Source organism: Triturus cristatus, chromosome 12 (assembly GCF_964204655.1).
Source record: "Triturus cristatus chromosome 12, aTriCri1.1, whole genome shotgun sequence".
In the NCBI taxonomy this organism is placed as follows: domain Eukaryota; kingdom Metazoa; phylum Chordata; class Amphibia; order Caudata; family Salamandridae; genus Triturus; species Triturus cristatus.
In genome coordinates this window covers 661,579,356-661,593,088 of record NC_140595.1, presented here as the reverse complement: position 1 = coordinate 661,593,088, position 13,733 = coordinate 661,579,356, and the positions used below count along the sequence as shown (strand labels likewise).

General features: G+C 41.3%; 10 non-coding genes across 10 annotated transcripts; 4 read left to right on the top strand and 6 right to left on the bottom strand.

Annotated features, from left to right (window-relative positions):
* Positions 1-1,470: 1,470 nt before the first annotated feature.
* Positions 1,471-1,552, bottom strand: TRNAS-GCU (transfer RNA serine (anticodon GCU)). The gene has a single exon. It is a non-coding gene; the product is annotated as a tRNA-Ser (tRNA).
* A 412-nt stretch (positions 1,553-1,964) lies between these two features.
* On the top strand, positions 1,965-2,059 carry TRNAI-UAU (transfer RNA isoleucine (anticodon UAU)). The gene is made up of 2 exons: positions 1,965-2,002; positions 2,024-2,059. It is a non-coding gene; the product is annotated as a tRNA-Ile (tRNA).
* A 1,174-nt stretch (positions 2,060-3,233) lies between these two features.
* Positions 3,234-3,305, bottom strand: TRNAT-UGU (transfer RNA threonine (anticodon UGU)). The gene has a single exon. It is a non-coding gene; the product is annotated as a tRNA-Thr (tRNA).
* Positions 3,306-4,388: 1,083 nt separating this feature from the next.
* TRNAI-UAU (transfer RNA isoleucine (anticodon UAU)) lies at positions 4,389-4,483 on the top strand. Its single transcript has 2 exons — positions 4,389-4,426; positions 4,448-4,483. It is a non-coding gene; the product is annotated as a tRNA-Ile (tRNA).
* Positions 4,484-5,657: 1,174 nt separating this feature from the next.
* TRNAT-UGU (transfer RNA threonine (anticodon UGU)) lies at positions 5,658-5,729 on the bottom strand. The gene has a single exon. It is a non-coding gene; the product is annotated as a tRNA-Thr (tRNA).
* A 2,352-nt stretch (positions 5,730-8,081) lies between these two features.
* TRNAS-UGA (transfer RNA serine (anticodon UGA)) lies at positions 8,082-8,153 on the bottom strand. Its single transcript has one exon. It is a non-coding gene; the product is annotated as a tRNA-Ser (tRNA).
* A 1,083-nt stretch (positions 8,154-9,236) lies between these two features.
* TRNAI-UAU (transfer RNA isoleucine (anticodon UAU)) lies at positions 9,237-9,331 on the top strand. Its single transcript has 2 exons — positions 9,237-9,274; positions 9,296-9,331. It is a non-coding gene; the product is annotated as a tRNA-Ile (tRNA).
* A 1,174-nt stretch (positions 9,332-10,505) lies between these two features.
* Positions 10,506-10,577, bottom strand: TRNAT-UGU (transfer RNA threonine (anticodon UGU)). Its single transcript has one exon. It is a non-coding gene; the product is annotated as a tRNA-Thr (tRNA).
* A 1,083-nt stretch (positions 10,578-11,660) lies between these two features.
* Positions 11,661-11,755, top strand: TRNAI-UAU (transfer RNA isoleucine (anticodon UAU)). Its single transcript has 2 exons — positions 11,661-11,698; positions 11,720-11,755. It is a non-coding gene; the product is annotated as a tRNA-Ile (tRNA).
* A 1,174-nt stretch (positions 11,756-12,929) lies between these two features.
* On the bottom strand, positions 12,930-13,001 carry TRNAT-UGU (transfer RNA threonine (anticodon UGU)). The gene has a single exon. It is a non-coding gene; the product is annotated as a tRNA-Thr (tRNA).
* Between the last annotated feature and the right edge of the window lie 732 nt (positions 13,002-13,733).

The following is a 13,733-nucleotide window of genomic DNA, read 5'->3' as shown; positions in this document are numbered from 1 at the left end:
TATTCACCATCTTGAGTTGCACCATAGCAGCTTATGGTGCTTTTCTGCTCAGAGTGTGCCTCCAATCCCACATTCATTTTTAATTTCTTTGCAGTTTAAAAAACAACAATTACTGCTCGAAGTTCACTTTTAAAAACCATTCAACCTATTAAATGTATTTCTCTAACCTATGAATGTGGTCCATGTTCACTTTTCCTCATCTTCATCTCGATACTCCTTTCCCAGAAACCAGGTTCACTTCTTCATTCAACCCACCCATCCAAAGTCACCAAATCTTTGAAGCAAGTCTGCCTATTCTCCCTTTCTCTCTATGTACAAGATACCTTGTATCATTTGAATGGACAGCAGGAGAGAAGGATATTTATGGTGAGTGGGGGTGGGGTTTTGAGGAGTAACCTCATTTGCCTAAGAGCCGGGGTATCTGGGAAAAAAAGTATTTTATGGGGGAAGACTTTCACATCTCCTTGGTGAAATTTGTAGGGCCTTATAACATCCTTTCTGTGGATGCAGATTCAGTCGGAACAGAGGTCCTAGTCCTCGCTCTGCCTTTCAAAGGAACTGTAAATATGCATGGCTTATTTGGCTTTGCCCGGCATGGCTTGCCCGCCAGGGTGAGAATGGCGTTTGTCAGGCGTTCGTCAGGCGATCGGAAGGGGTGAGGCAATAATTTATAATTCAATGATCTTCATGATATTTTCTTGATAATATGAAAGCAGGAAAGGGAAGCTTGGCAATAAGCAATCCTAAAGCAAGGTGTGACTCCAGGGAAGAATGACTTGAAAACAACATACAGAAAGACTCATGTAAAAAGGCCCTGATGAGGCTTGAACTCATGACCCCTGGTTTACAAGACCAGTGCTCTGCCACTAAGCTACAAGGCCAGTCTGCACGCAGGATGTAAATTGCAACATGTATTCTTACTGAGGTATGAATATATCTATGATTTTGAGACTCTGTATGGAAACGTAGTTGCATATGAATGTCCACGTGCGCGCACACATTGAAGACCATGCTTAAGGCACTTTTTTTGGAAGTATGAAAAACTACATTTTCATATGAGAAAATAAGAGTTTTCGCATTCAAGACCATACCGATAGCTCTAGTTAGTATGTCTGCAATCAGTGACATATAGAGAACCCACTTATTAGAAGTGATCTGTCTCTGTGGGGCAGACATATGTTAACAGTCATTCATTTGAGACGGCCTAAACTTTAGGAGTAAGAGCTGCTTTCTTATCAATCTATTTATCCAAACTGGTTAATAAGCCAGGAGTGAGTGAAAGGCAATCCTCTGGAAACTCCATGAAAGATCTAATTTCTATTACGCACAAAATACTTCACTTTATTTGACATATTTGTTAAAATGGAACAGTCAGATGATCCCATCTAGCGGATCCTGGCTCTGTCTTGAAAGAGAGTGTAATTATACTACAAGAAATGCTGGCCATCAAAAGAGACCCTGATGGCTTTCCGACGAAGGTGGGATTCGAACCCACGCGTGCAGAGCACAATGGATTAGCAGTCCATCGCCTTAACCACTCGGCCACCTCGTCTGCCCTACAGCCCCATCTGAAACCTTGCTTCACAAAAGGTACTGAAGTGTCAATATACTGTACCTAAAAAAGAAAAAAACAGCTGAGGCAAGATCTCACATTCCACGTCTTCCCCCAATCAGGGACCTACATTTCATTTTTGGGAAATTCTTACTATGTGCTAATTACAAATATTCATAAGATTCCCCTAGACTTTGTCAGAACTGTCAAGATATAATTCTATGGGGTTTTGAATAGACAGAGCATATGTTATAGGACAATTATAGAATCTATTCCGTTTGGACTGTATTTTTAATAGTCATGATAACATGCTAGCATGTGAGTCGATCTTGCACAGTGAATGATGGAGCAGTGTCTGTCATCTACTTGGTCAGCTGTAGATGGCTCACCTGGGGAGATGTGAAAAGAGAGAGCTCCAGTGGCGCAATCGGTTAGCGCGCGGTACTTATACAGCAGTACTTGCACTGAGCCATGCCGAGGTTGTGAGTTCGAGCCTCACCTGGAGCAGCCGTGTTGTTTTTCATAAACCATTTCACAAAAAGTAAAGTTTAAACTCAGAGTATGGACGGCCCTTGCTAGAGAGTCTTTACTTCTTATAGGATCTACGTGTCCTACTCCTCTGGGTGCCAAATATCACATATCCTCCGCGATGCTCAGTTTAAACATTCCATGATGTGCCATCTTGCATTTCATGCAAACACCACATCAGTGCATTTAAAAATACATTTGTAGAATAATAAATATGATGAAAACTGTGTTCTCACATGATAACCATAAACTGAAGTGCTGCAAAAAATGCTGGATCAGCTACTTACAATAAAAGGTGACTCGAAAAAACTAGCAAAAGAAGAGCATCATCATATTAAAGGTTCTATTCACCATCTTGAGTTGCACCATAGCAGCTTATGGTGCTTTTCTGTTCAGAGTGTGCCTCCAATCCCACATTCATTTTTAATTTCTTTGCAGTTTAAAAACCAACAATTACTGCTCGAAGTTCACTTTTCAAAACCATTCAACCTATTAAATGTATTTCTCTAACCTATGAATGTGGTCCATGTTCACTTTTCCTCATCTTCATCTCGATACTCCTTTCCCAGAAACCAGGTTCACTTCTTCATTCAACCCACCCATCCAAAGTCACCAAATCTTTGAAGCAAGTCTGCCTATTCTCCCTTTCTCTCTATGTACAAGATACCTTGTATCATTTGAATGGACAGCAGGAGAGAAGGATATTTATGGTGAGTGGGGGTGGTGTTTTGAGGAGTAACCTCATTTGCCTAAGAGCCGGGGTATCTGGGAAAAAAAGTATTTTATGGGGGAAGACTTTCACATCTCCTTGGTGAAATTTGTAGGGCCTTATAACATCCTTTCTGTGGATGCAGATTCAGTCGGAACAGAGGTCCTAGTCCTCGCTCTGCCTTTCAAAGGAACTGTAAATATGCATGGCTTATTTGGCTTTGCCCGGCAGTGCTTGCCCGGCAGGGTGAGAATGGCGTTTGTCAGGCGTTCGTCAGGCGATCGGAAGGGGTGAGGCAATAATGTATAATTCAATGATCTTCATGATATTTTCTTGATAATATGAAAGCAGGAAAGGGAAGCTTGGCAATAAGCAATCCTAAAGCAAGGTGTGACTCCAGGGAAGAATGACTTGAAAACAACATACAGAAAGACTCATGTAAAAAGGCCCTGATGAGGCTTGAACTCATGACCCCTGGTTTACAAGACCAGTGCTCTGCCACTGAGCTACAAGGCCAGTCTGCACGCAGGATGTAAATTGCAACATGTATTCTTACTGAGGTATGAATATATCTATGATTTTGAGACTCTGTATGGAAACGTAGTTGCATATGAATGTCCACGTGCGCGCACACATTGAAGACCATGCTTAAGGCACTTTTTTTGGAAGTATGAAAAACTACATTTTCATATGAGAAAATAAGAGTTTTCGCATTCAAGACCATACCGATAGCTCTAGTTAGTATGTCTGCAATCAGTGACATATAGAGAACCCACTTATTAGAAGTGATCTGTCTCTGTGGGGCAGACATATGTTAACAGTCATTCATTTGAGACGGCCTAAACTTTAGGAGTAAGAGCTGCTTTCTTATCAATCTATTTATCCAAACTGGTTAATAAGCCAGGAGTGAGTGAAAGGCAATCCTCTGGAAACTCCATGAAAGATCTAATTTCTATTACGCACAAAATACTTCACTTTATTTGACATATTTGTTAAAATGGAACAGTCAGATGATCCCATCTAGCGGATCCTGGCTCTGTCTTGAAAGAGAGTGTAATTATACTACAAGAAATGCTGGCCATCAAAAGAGACTCTGATGGCTTTCCGACGAAGGTGGGATTCGAAACCACGCGTGCAGAGCACAATGGATTAGCAGTCCATCGCCTTAACCACTCGGCCACCTCGTCTGCCCTACAGCCCCATCTGAAACCTTGCTTCACAAAAGGTACTGAAGTGTCAATATACTGTACCTAAAAAAGAAAAAAACAGCTGAGGCAAGATCTCACATTCCACGTCTTCCCCCAATCAGGGACCTACATTTCATTTTTGGGAAATTCTTACTATGTGCTAATTACAAATATTCATAAGATTCCCCTAGACTTTGTCAGAACTGTCAAGATATAATTCTATGGGGTTTTGAATAGACAGAGCATATGTTATAGGACAATTATAGAATCTATTCCGTTTGGACTGTATTTTTAATAGTCATGATAACATGCTAGCATGTGAGTCGATCTTGCACAGTGAATGATGGAGCAGTGTCTGTCATCTACTTGGTCAGCTGTAGATGGCTCACCTGGGGAGATGTGAAAAGAGAGAGCTCCAGTGGCGCAATCGGTTAGCGCGCGGTACTTATACAGCAGTACTTGCACTGAGCCATGCCGAGGTTGTGAGTTCGAGCCTCACCTGGAGCAGCCGTGTTGTTTTTCATAAACCATTTCACAAAAAGTAAAGTTTAAACTCAGAGTATGGACGGCCCTTGCTAGAGAGTCTTTACTTCTTATAGGATCTACGTGTCCTACTCCTCTGGGTGCCAAATATCACATATCCTCCGCGATGCTCAGTTTAAACATTCCATGATGTGCCATCTTGCATTTCATGCAAACACCACATCAGTGCATTTAAAAATACATTTGTAGAATAATAAATATGATGAAAACTGTGTTCTCACATGATAACCATAAACTGAAGTGCTGCAAAAAATGCTGGATCAGCTACTTACAATAAAAGGTGACTCGAAAAAACTAGCAAAAGAAGAGCATCATCATATTAAAGGTTCTATTCACCATCTTGAGTTGCACCATAGCAGCTTATGGTGCTTTTCTGTTCAGAGTGTGCCTCCAATCCCACATTCATTTTTAATTTCTTTGCAGTTTAAAAACCAACAATTACTGCTCGAAGTTCACTTTTCAAAACCATTCAACCTATTAAATGTATTTCTCTAACCTATGAATGTGGTCCATGTTCACTTTTCCTCATCTTCATCTCGATACTCCTTTCCCAGAAACCAGGTTCACTTCTTCATTCAACCCACCCATCCAAAGTCACCAAATCTTTGAAGCAAGTCTGCCTATTCTCCCTTTCTCTCTATGTACAAGATACCTTGTATCATTTGAATGGACAGCAGGAGAGAAGGATATTTATGGTGAGTGGGGGTGGTGTTTTGAGGAGTAACCTCATTTGCCTAAGAGCCGGGGTATCTGGGAAAAAAAGTATTTTATGGGGGAAGACTTTCACATCTCCTTGGTGAAATTTGTAGGGCCTTATAACATCCTTTCTGTGGATGCAGATTCAGTCGGAACAGAGGTCCTAGTCCTCGCTCTGCCTTTCAAAGGAACTGTAAATATGCATGGCTTATTTGGCTTTGCCCGGCAGGGCTTGCCCGGCAGGGTGAGAATGGCGTTTGTCAGGCGTTCGTCAGGCGATCGGAAGGGGTGAGGCAATAATGTATAATTCAATGATCTTCATGATATTTTCTTGATAATATGAAAGCAGGAAAGGGAAGCTTGGCAATAAGCAATCCTAAAGCAAGGTGTGACTCCAGGGAAGAATGACTTGAAAACAACATACAGAAAGACTCATGTAAAAAGGCCCTGATGAGGCTTGAACTCATGACCCCTGGTTTACAAGACCAGTGCTCTGCCACTGAGCTACAAGGCCAGTCTGCACGCAGGATGTAAATTGCAACATGTATTCTTACTGAGGTATGAATATATCTATGATTTTGAGACTCTGTATGGAAACGTAGTTGCATATGAATGTCCACGTGCGCGCACACATTGAAGACCATGCTTAAGGCACTTTTTTTGGAAGTATGAAAAACTACATTTTCATATGAGAAAATAAGAGTTTTCGCATTCAAGACCATACCGATAGCTCTAGTTAGTATGTCTGCAATCAGTGACATATAGAGAACCCACTTATTAGAAGTGATCTGTCTCTGTGGGGCAGACATATGTTAACAGTCATTCATTTGAGACGGCCTAAACTTTAGGAGTAAGAGCTGCTTTCTTATCAATCTATTTATCCAAACTGGTTAATAAGCCAGGAGTGAGTGAAAGGCAATCCTCTGGAAACTCCATGAAAGATCTAATTTCTATTACGCACAAAATACTTCACTTTATTTGACATATTTGTTAAAATGGAACAGTCAGATGATCCCATCTAGCGGATCCTGGCTCTGTCTTGAAAGAGAGTGTAATTATACTACAAGAAATGCTGGCCATCAAAAGAGACTCTGATGGCTTTCCGACGAAGGTGGGATTCGAAACCACGCGTGCAGAGCACAATGGATTAGCAGTCCATCGCCTTAACCACTCGGCCACCTCGTCTGCCCTACAGCCCCATCTGAAACCTTGCTTCACAAAAGGTACTGAAGTGTCAATATACTGTACCTAAAAAAGAAAAAAACAGCTGAGGCAAGATCTCACATTCCACGTCTTCCCCCAATCAGGGACCTACATTTCATTTTTGGGAAATTCTTACTATGTGCTAATTACAAATATTCATAAGATTCCCCTAGACTTTGTCAGAACTGTCAAGATATAATTCTATGGGGTTTTGAATAGACAGAGCATATGTTATAGGACAATTATAGAATCTATTCCGTTTGGACTGTATTTTTAATAGTCATGATAACATGCTAGCATGTGAGTCGATCTTGCACAGTGAATGATGGAGCAGTGTCTGTCATCTACTTGGTCAGCTGTAGATGGCTCACCTGGGGAGATGTGAAAAGAGAGAGCTCCAGTGGCGCAATCGGTTAGCGCGCGGTACTTATACAGCAGTACTTGCACTGAGCCATGCCGAGGTTGTGAGTTCGAGCCTCACCTGTAGCAGCCGTGTTGATTTTCATAAACCATTTCACAAAAAGTAAAGTTTAAACTCAGAGTATGGACGGCCCTTGCTAGAGAGTCTTTACTTCTTATAGGATCTACGTGTCCTACTCCTCTGGGTGCCAAATATCACATATCCTCCGCGATGCTCAGTTTAAACATTCCATGATGTGCCATCTTGCATTTCATGCAAACACCACATCAGTGCATTTAAAAATACATTTGTAGAATAATAAATATGATGAAAACAGTGTTCTCACATGATAACCATAAACTGAAGAGCTGCAAAAAATGCTGTATCAGCTACTTACAATAAAAGGTGACTCGAAAAAACTAGCAAAAGAACAGCATCATCATATTAAAGGTTCTATTCACCATCTTGAGTTGCACCATAGCAGCTTATGGTGCTTTTCTGCTCAGAGTGTGCCTCCAATCCCACATTCATTTTTAATTTCTTTGCAGTTTAAAAACCAACAATTACTGCTCGAAGTTCACTTTTCAAAACCATTCAACCTATTAAATGTATTTCTCTAACCTATGAATGTGGTCCATGTTCACTTTTCCTCATCTTCATCTCGATACTCCTTTCCCAGAAACCAGGTTCACTTCTTCATTCAACCCACCCATCCAAGGTCACCAAATCTTTGAAGCAAGTCTGCCTATTCTCCCTTTCTCTCTATGTACAAGATACCTTGTATCATTTGAATGGACAGCAGGAGAGAAGGATATTTATGGTGAGTGGGGGTGGGGTTTTGAGGAGTAACCTCATTTGCCTAAGAGCCGGGGTATCTGGGAAAAAAAGTATTTTATGGGGGAAGACTTTCACATCTCCTTGGTGAAATTTGTAGGGCCTTATAACATCCTTTCTGTGGATGCAGATTCAGTCGGAACAGAGGTCCTAGTCCTCGCTCTGCCTTTCAAAGGAACTGTAAATATGCATGGCTTATTTGGCTTTGCCCGGCAGGGCTTGCCCGGCAGGGTGAGAATGGCGTTTGTCAGGCGTTCGTCAGGCGATCGGAAGGGGTGATGCAATAATTTATAATTCAATGATCTTCATGATATTTTCTTGATAATATGAAAGCAGGAAAGGGAAGCTTGGCAATAAGCAATCCTAAAGCAAGGTGTGACTCCAGGGAAGAATGACTTGAAAACAACATACAGAAAGACTCATGTAAAAAGGCCCTGATGAGGCTTGAACTCATGACCCCTGGTTTTCAAGACCAGTGCTCTGCCACTGAGCTACAAGGCCAGTCTGCACGCAGGATGTAAATTGCAACATGTATTCTTACTGAGGTATGAATATATCTATGATTTTGAGACTCTGTATGGAAACGTAGTTGCATATGAATGTCCACGTGCGCGCACACATTGAAGACCATGCTTAAGGCACTTTTTTTGGAAGTATGAAAAACTACATTTTCATATGAGAAAATAAGAGTTTTCGCATTCAAGACCATACCGATAGCTCTAGTTAGTATGTCTGCAATCAGTGACATATAGAGAACCCACTTATTAGAAGTGATCTGTCTCTGTGGGGCAGACATATGTTAACAGTCATTCATTTGAGACTGCCTAAACTTTAGGAGTAAGAGCTGCTTTCTTATCAATCTATTTATCCAAACTGGTTCATAAGCCAGGAGTGAGTGAAAGGCAATCCTCTGGAAACTCCATGAAAGATCTAATTTCTATTACGCACAAAATACTTCACTTTATTTGACATATTTGTTAATATGGAACAGTCAGATGATCCCATCTAGCGGATCCTGGCTCTGTCTTGAAAGAGAGTGTAATTATACTACAAGAAATGCTGGCCATCAAAAGAGACTCTGATGGCTTTCCAACGAAGGTGGGATTCGAACCCACGCATGCAGAGCACAATGGATTAGCAGTCCATCGCCTTAACCACTCGGCCACCTCGTCTGCCCTACAGCCCCATCTGAAACCTTGCTTCACAAAAGGTACTGAAGTGTCAATATACTGTACCTAAAAAAGAAAAAAACAGCTGAGGCAAGATCTCACATTCCACGTCTTCCCCCAATCAGGGACCTACATTTCATTTTTTGGAAATTCTTACTATGTGCTAATTACAAATATTCATAAGATTCCCCTAGACTTTGTCAGAACTGTCAAGATATAATTCTATGGGGTTTTGAATAGACAGAGCATATGTTATAGGACAATTATAGAATCTATTCCGTTTGGACTGTATTTTTAATAGTCATGATAACATGCTAGCATGTGAGTCGATCTTGCACAGTGAATGATGGAGCAGTGTCTGTCATCTACTTGGTCAGCTGTAGATGGCTCACCTGGGGAGATGTGAAAAGAGAGAGCTCCAGTGGCGCAATCGGTTAGCGCGCGGTACTTATACAGCAGTACTTGCACTGAGCCATGCCGAGGTTGTGAGTTCGAGCCTCACCTGGAGCAGCCGTGTTGTTTTTCATAAACCATTTCACAAAAAGTAAAGTTTAAACTCAGAGTATGGACGGCCCTTGCTAGAGAGTCTTTACTTCTTATAGGATCTACGTGTCCTACTCCTCTGGGTGCCAAATATCACATATCCTCCGCGATGCTCAGTTTAAACATTCCATGATGTGCCATCTTGCATTTCATGCAAACACCACATCAGTGCATTTAAAAATACATTTGTAGAATAATAAATATGATGAAAACTGTGTTCTCACATGATAACCATAAACTGAAGTGCTGCAAAAAATGCTGGATCAGCTACTTACAATAAAAGGTGACTCGAAAAAACTAGCAAAAGAAGAGCATCATCATATTAAAGGTTCTATTCACCATCTTGAGTTGCACCATAGCAGCTTATGGTGCTTTTCTGTTCAGAGTGTGCCTCCAATCCCACATTCATTTTTAATTTCTTTGCAGTTTAAAAACCAACAATTACTGCTCGAAGTTCACTTTTCAAAACCATTCAACCTATTAAATGTATTTCTCTAACCTATGAATGTGGTCCATGTTCACTTTTCCTCATCTTCATCTCGATACTCCTTTCCCAGAAACCAGGTTCACTTCTTCATTCAACCCACCCATCCAAAGTCACCAAATCTTTGAAGCAAGTCTGCCTATTCTCCCTTTCTCTCTATGTACAAGATACCTTGTATCATTTGAATGGACAGCAGGAGAGAAGGATATTTATGGTGAGTGGGGGTGGTGTTTTGAGGAGTAACCTCATTTGCCTAAGAGCCGGGGTATCTGGGAAAAAAAGTATTTTATGGGGGAAGACTTTCACATCTCCTTGGTGAAATTTGTAGGGCCTTATAACATCCTTTCTGTGGATGCAGATTCAGTCGGAACAGAGGTCCTAGTCCTCGCTCTGCCTTTCAAAGGAACTGTAAATATGCATGGCTTATTTGGCTTTGCCCGGCAGTGCTTGCCCGGCAGGGTGAGAATGGCGTTTGTCAGGCGTTCGTCAGGCGATCGGAAGGGGTGAGGCAATAATGTATAATTCAATGATCTTCATGATATTTTCTTGATAATATGAAAGCAGGAAAGGGAAGCTTGGCAATAAGCAATCCTAAAGCAAGGTGTGACTCCAGGGAAGAATGACTTGAAAACAACATACAGAAAGACTCATGTAAAAAGGCCCTGATGAGGCTTGAACTCATGACCCCTGGTTTACAAGACCAGTGCTCTGCCACTGAGCTACAAGGCCAGTCTGCACGCAGGATGTAAATTGCAACATGTATTCTTAGTGAGGTATGAATATATCTATGATTTTGAGACTCTGTATGGAAACGTAGTTGCATATGAATGTCCACGTGCGCGCACACATTGAAGACCATGCTTAAGGCACTTTTTTTGGAAGTATGAAAAACTACATTTTCATATGAGAAAATAAGAGTTTTCGCATTCAAGACCATACCGATAGCTCTAGTTAGTATGTCTGCAATCAGTGACATATAGAGAACCCACTTATTAGAAGTGATCTGTCTCTGTGGGGCAGACATATGTTAACAGTCATTCATTTGAGACGGCCTAAACTTTAGGAGTAAGAGCTGCTTTCTTATCAATCTATTTATCCAAACTGGTTAATAAGCCAGGAGTGAGTGAAAGGCAATCCTCTGGAAACTCCATGAAAGATCTAATTTCTATTACGCACAAAATACTTCACTTTATTTGACATATTTGTTAAAATGGAACAGTCAGATGATCCCATCTAGCGGATCCTGGCTCTGTCTTGAAAGAGAGTGTAATTATACTACAAGAAATGCTGGCCATCAAAAGAGACTCTGATGGCTTTCCGACGAAGGTGGGATTCGAAACCACGCGTGCAGAGCACAATGGATTAGCAGTCCATCGCCTTAACCACTCGGCCACCTCGTCTGCCCTACAGCCCCATCTGAAACCTTGCTTCACAAAAGGTACTGAAGTGTCAATATACTGTACCTAAAAAAGAAAAAAACAGCTGAGGCAAGATCTCACATTCCACGTCTTCCCCCAATCAGGGACCTACATTTCATTTTTGGGAAATTCTTACTATGTGCTAATTACAAATATTCATAAGATTCCCCTAGACTTTGTCAGAACTGTCAAGATATAATTCTATGGGGTTTTGAATAGACAGAGCATATGTTATAGGACAATTATAGAATCTATTCCGTTTGGACTGTATTTTTAATAGTCATGATAACATGCTAGCATGTGAGTCGATCTTGCACAGTGAATGATGGAGCAGTGTCTGTCATCTACTTGGTCAGCTGTAGATGGCTCACCTGGGGAGATGTGAAAAGAGAGAGCTCCAGTGGCGCAATCGGTTAGCGCGCGGTACTTATACAGCAGTACTTGCACTGAGCCATGCCGAGGTTGTGAGTTCGAGCCTCACCTGGAGCAGCCGTGTTGTTTTTCATAAACCATTTCACAAAAAGTAAAGTTTAAACTCAGAGTATGGACGGCCCTTGCTAGAGAGTCTTTACTTCTTATAGGATCTACGTGTCCTACTCCTCTGGGTGCCAAATATCACATATCCTCCGCGATGCTCAGTTTAAACATTCCATGATGTGCCATCTTGCATTTCATGCAAACACCACATCAGTGCATTTAAAAATACATTTGTAGAATAATAAATATGATGAAAACTGTGTTCTCACATGATAACCATAAACTGAAGTGCTGCAAAAAATGCTGGATCAGCTACTTACAATAAAAGGTGACTCGAAAAAACTAGCAAAAGAAGAGCATCATCATATTAAAGGTTCTATTCACCATCTTGAGTTGCACCATAGCAGCTTATGGTGCTTTTCTGTTCAGAGTGTGCCTCCAATCCCACATTCATTTTTAATTTCTTTGCAGTTTAAAAACCAACAATTACTGCTCGAAGTTCACTTTTCAAAACCATTCAACCTATTAAATGTATTTCTCTAACCTATGAATGTGGTCCATGTTCACTTTTCCTCATCTTCATCTCGATACTCCTTTCCCAGAAACCAGGTTCACTTCTTCATTCAACCCACCCATCCAAAGTCACCAAATCTTTGAAGCAAGTCTGCCTATTCTCCCTTTCTCTCTATGTACAAGATACCTTGTATCATTTGAATGGACAGCAGGAGAGAAGGATATTTATGGTGAGTGGGGGTGGTGTTTTGAGGAGTAACCTCATTTGCCTAAGAGCCGGGGTATCTGGGAAAAAAAGTATTTTATGGGGGAAGACTTTCACATCTCCTTGGTGAAATTTGTAGGGCCTTATAACATCCTTTCTGTGGATGCAGATTCAGTCGGAACAGAGGTCCTAGTCCTCGCTCTGCCTTTCAAAGGAACTGTAAATATGCATGGCTTATTTGGCTTTGCCCGGCAGGGCTTGCCCGGCAGGGTGAGAATGGCGTTTGTCAGGCGTTCGTCAGGCGATCGGAAGGGGTGAGGCAATAATGTATAATTCAATGATCTTCATGATATTTTCTTGATAATATGAAAGCAGGAAAGGGAAGCTTGGCAATAAGCAATCCTAAAGCAAGGTGTGACTCCAGGGAAGAATGACTTGAAAACAACATACAGAAAGACTCATGTAAAAAGGCCCTGATGAGGCTTGAACTCATGACCCCTGGTTTACAAGACCAGTGCTCTGCCACTGAGCTACAAGGCCAGTCTGCACGCAGGATGTAAATTGCAACATGTATTCTTACTGAGGTATGAATATATCTATGATTTTGAGACTCTGTATGGAAACGTAGTTGCATATGAATGTCCACGTGCGCGCACACATTGAAGACCATGCTTAAGGCACTTTTTTTGGAAGTATGAAAAACTACATTTTCATATGAGAAAATAAGAGTTTTCGCATTCAAGACCATACCGATAGCTCTAGTTAGTATGTCTGCAATCAGTGACATATAGAGAACCCACTTATTAGAAGTGATCTGTCTCTGTGGGGCAGACATATGTTAACAGTCATTCATTTGAGACGGCCTAAACTTTAGGAGTAAGAGCTGCTTTCTTATCAATCTATTTATCCAAACTGGTTAATAAGCCAGGAGTGAGTGAAAGGCAATCCTCTGGAAACTCCATGAAAGATCTAATTTCTATTACGCACAAAATACTTCACTTTATTTGACATATTTGTTAAAATGGAACAGTCAGATGATCCCATCTAGCGGATCCTGGCTCTGTCTTGAAAGAGAGTGTAATTATACTACAAGAAATGCTGGCCATCAAAAGAGACTCTGATGGCTTTCCGACGAAGGTGGGATTCGAAACCACGCGTGCAGAGCACAATGGATTAGCAGTCCATCGCCTTAACCACTCGGCCACCTCGTCTGCCCTACAGCCCCATCTGAAACCTTGCTTCACAAAAGGTACTGAAGTGTCAATATACTGT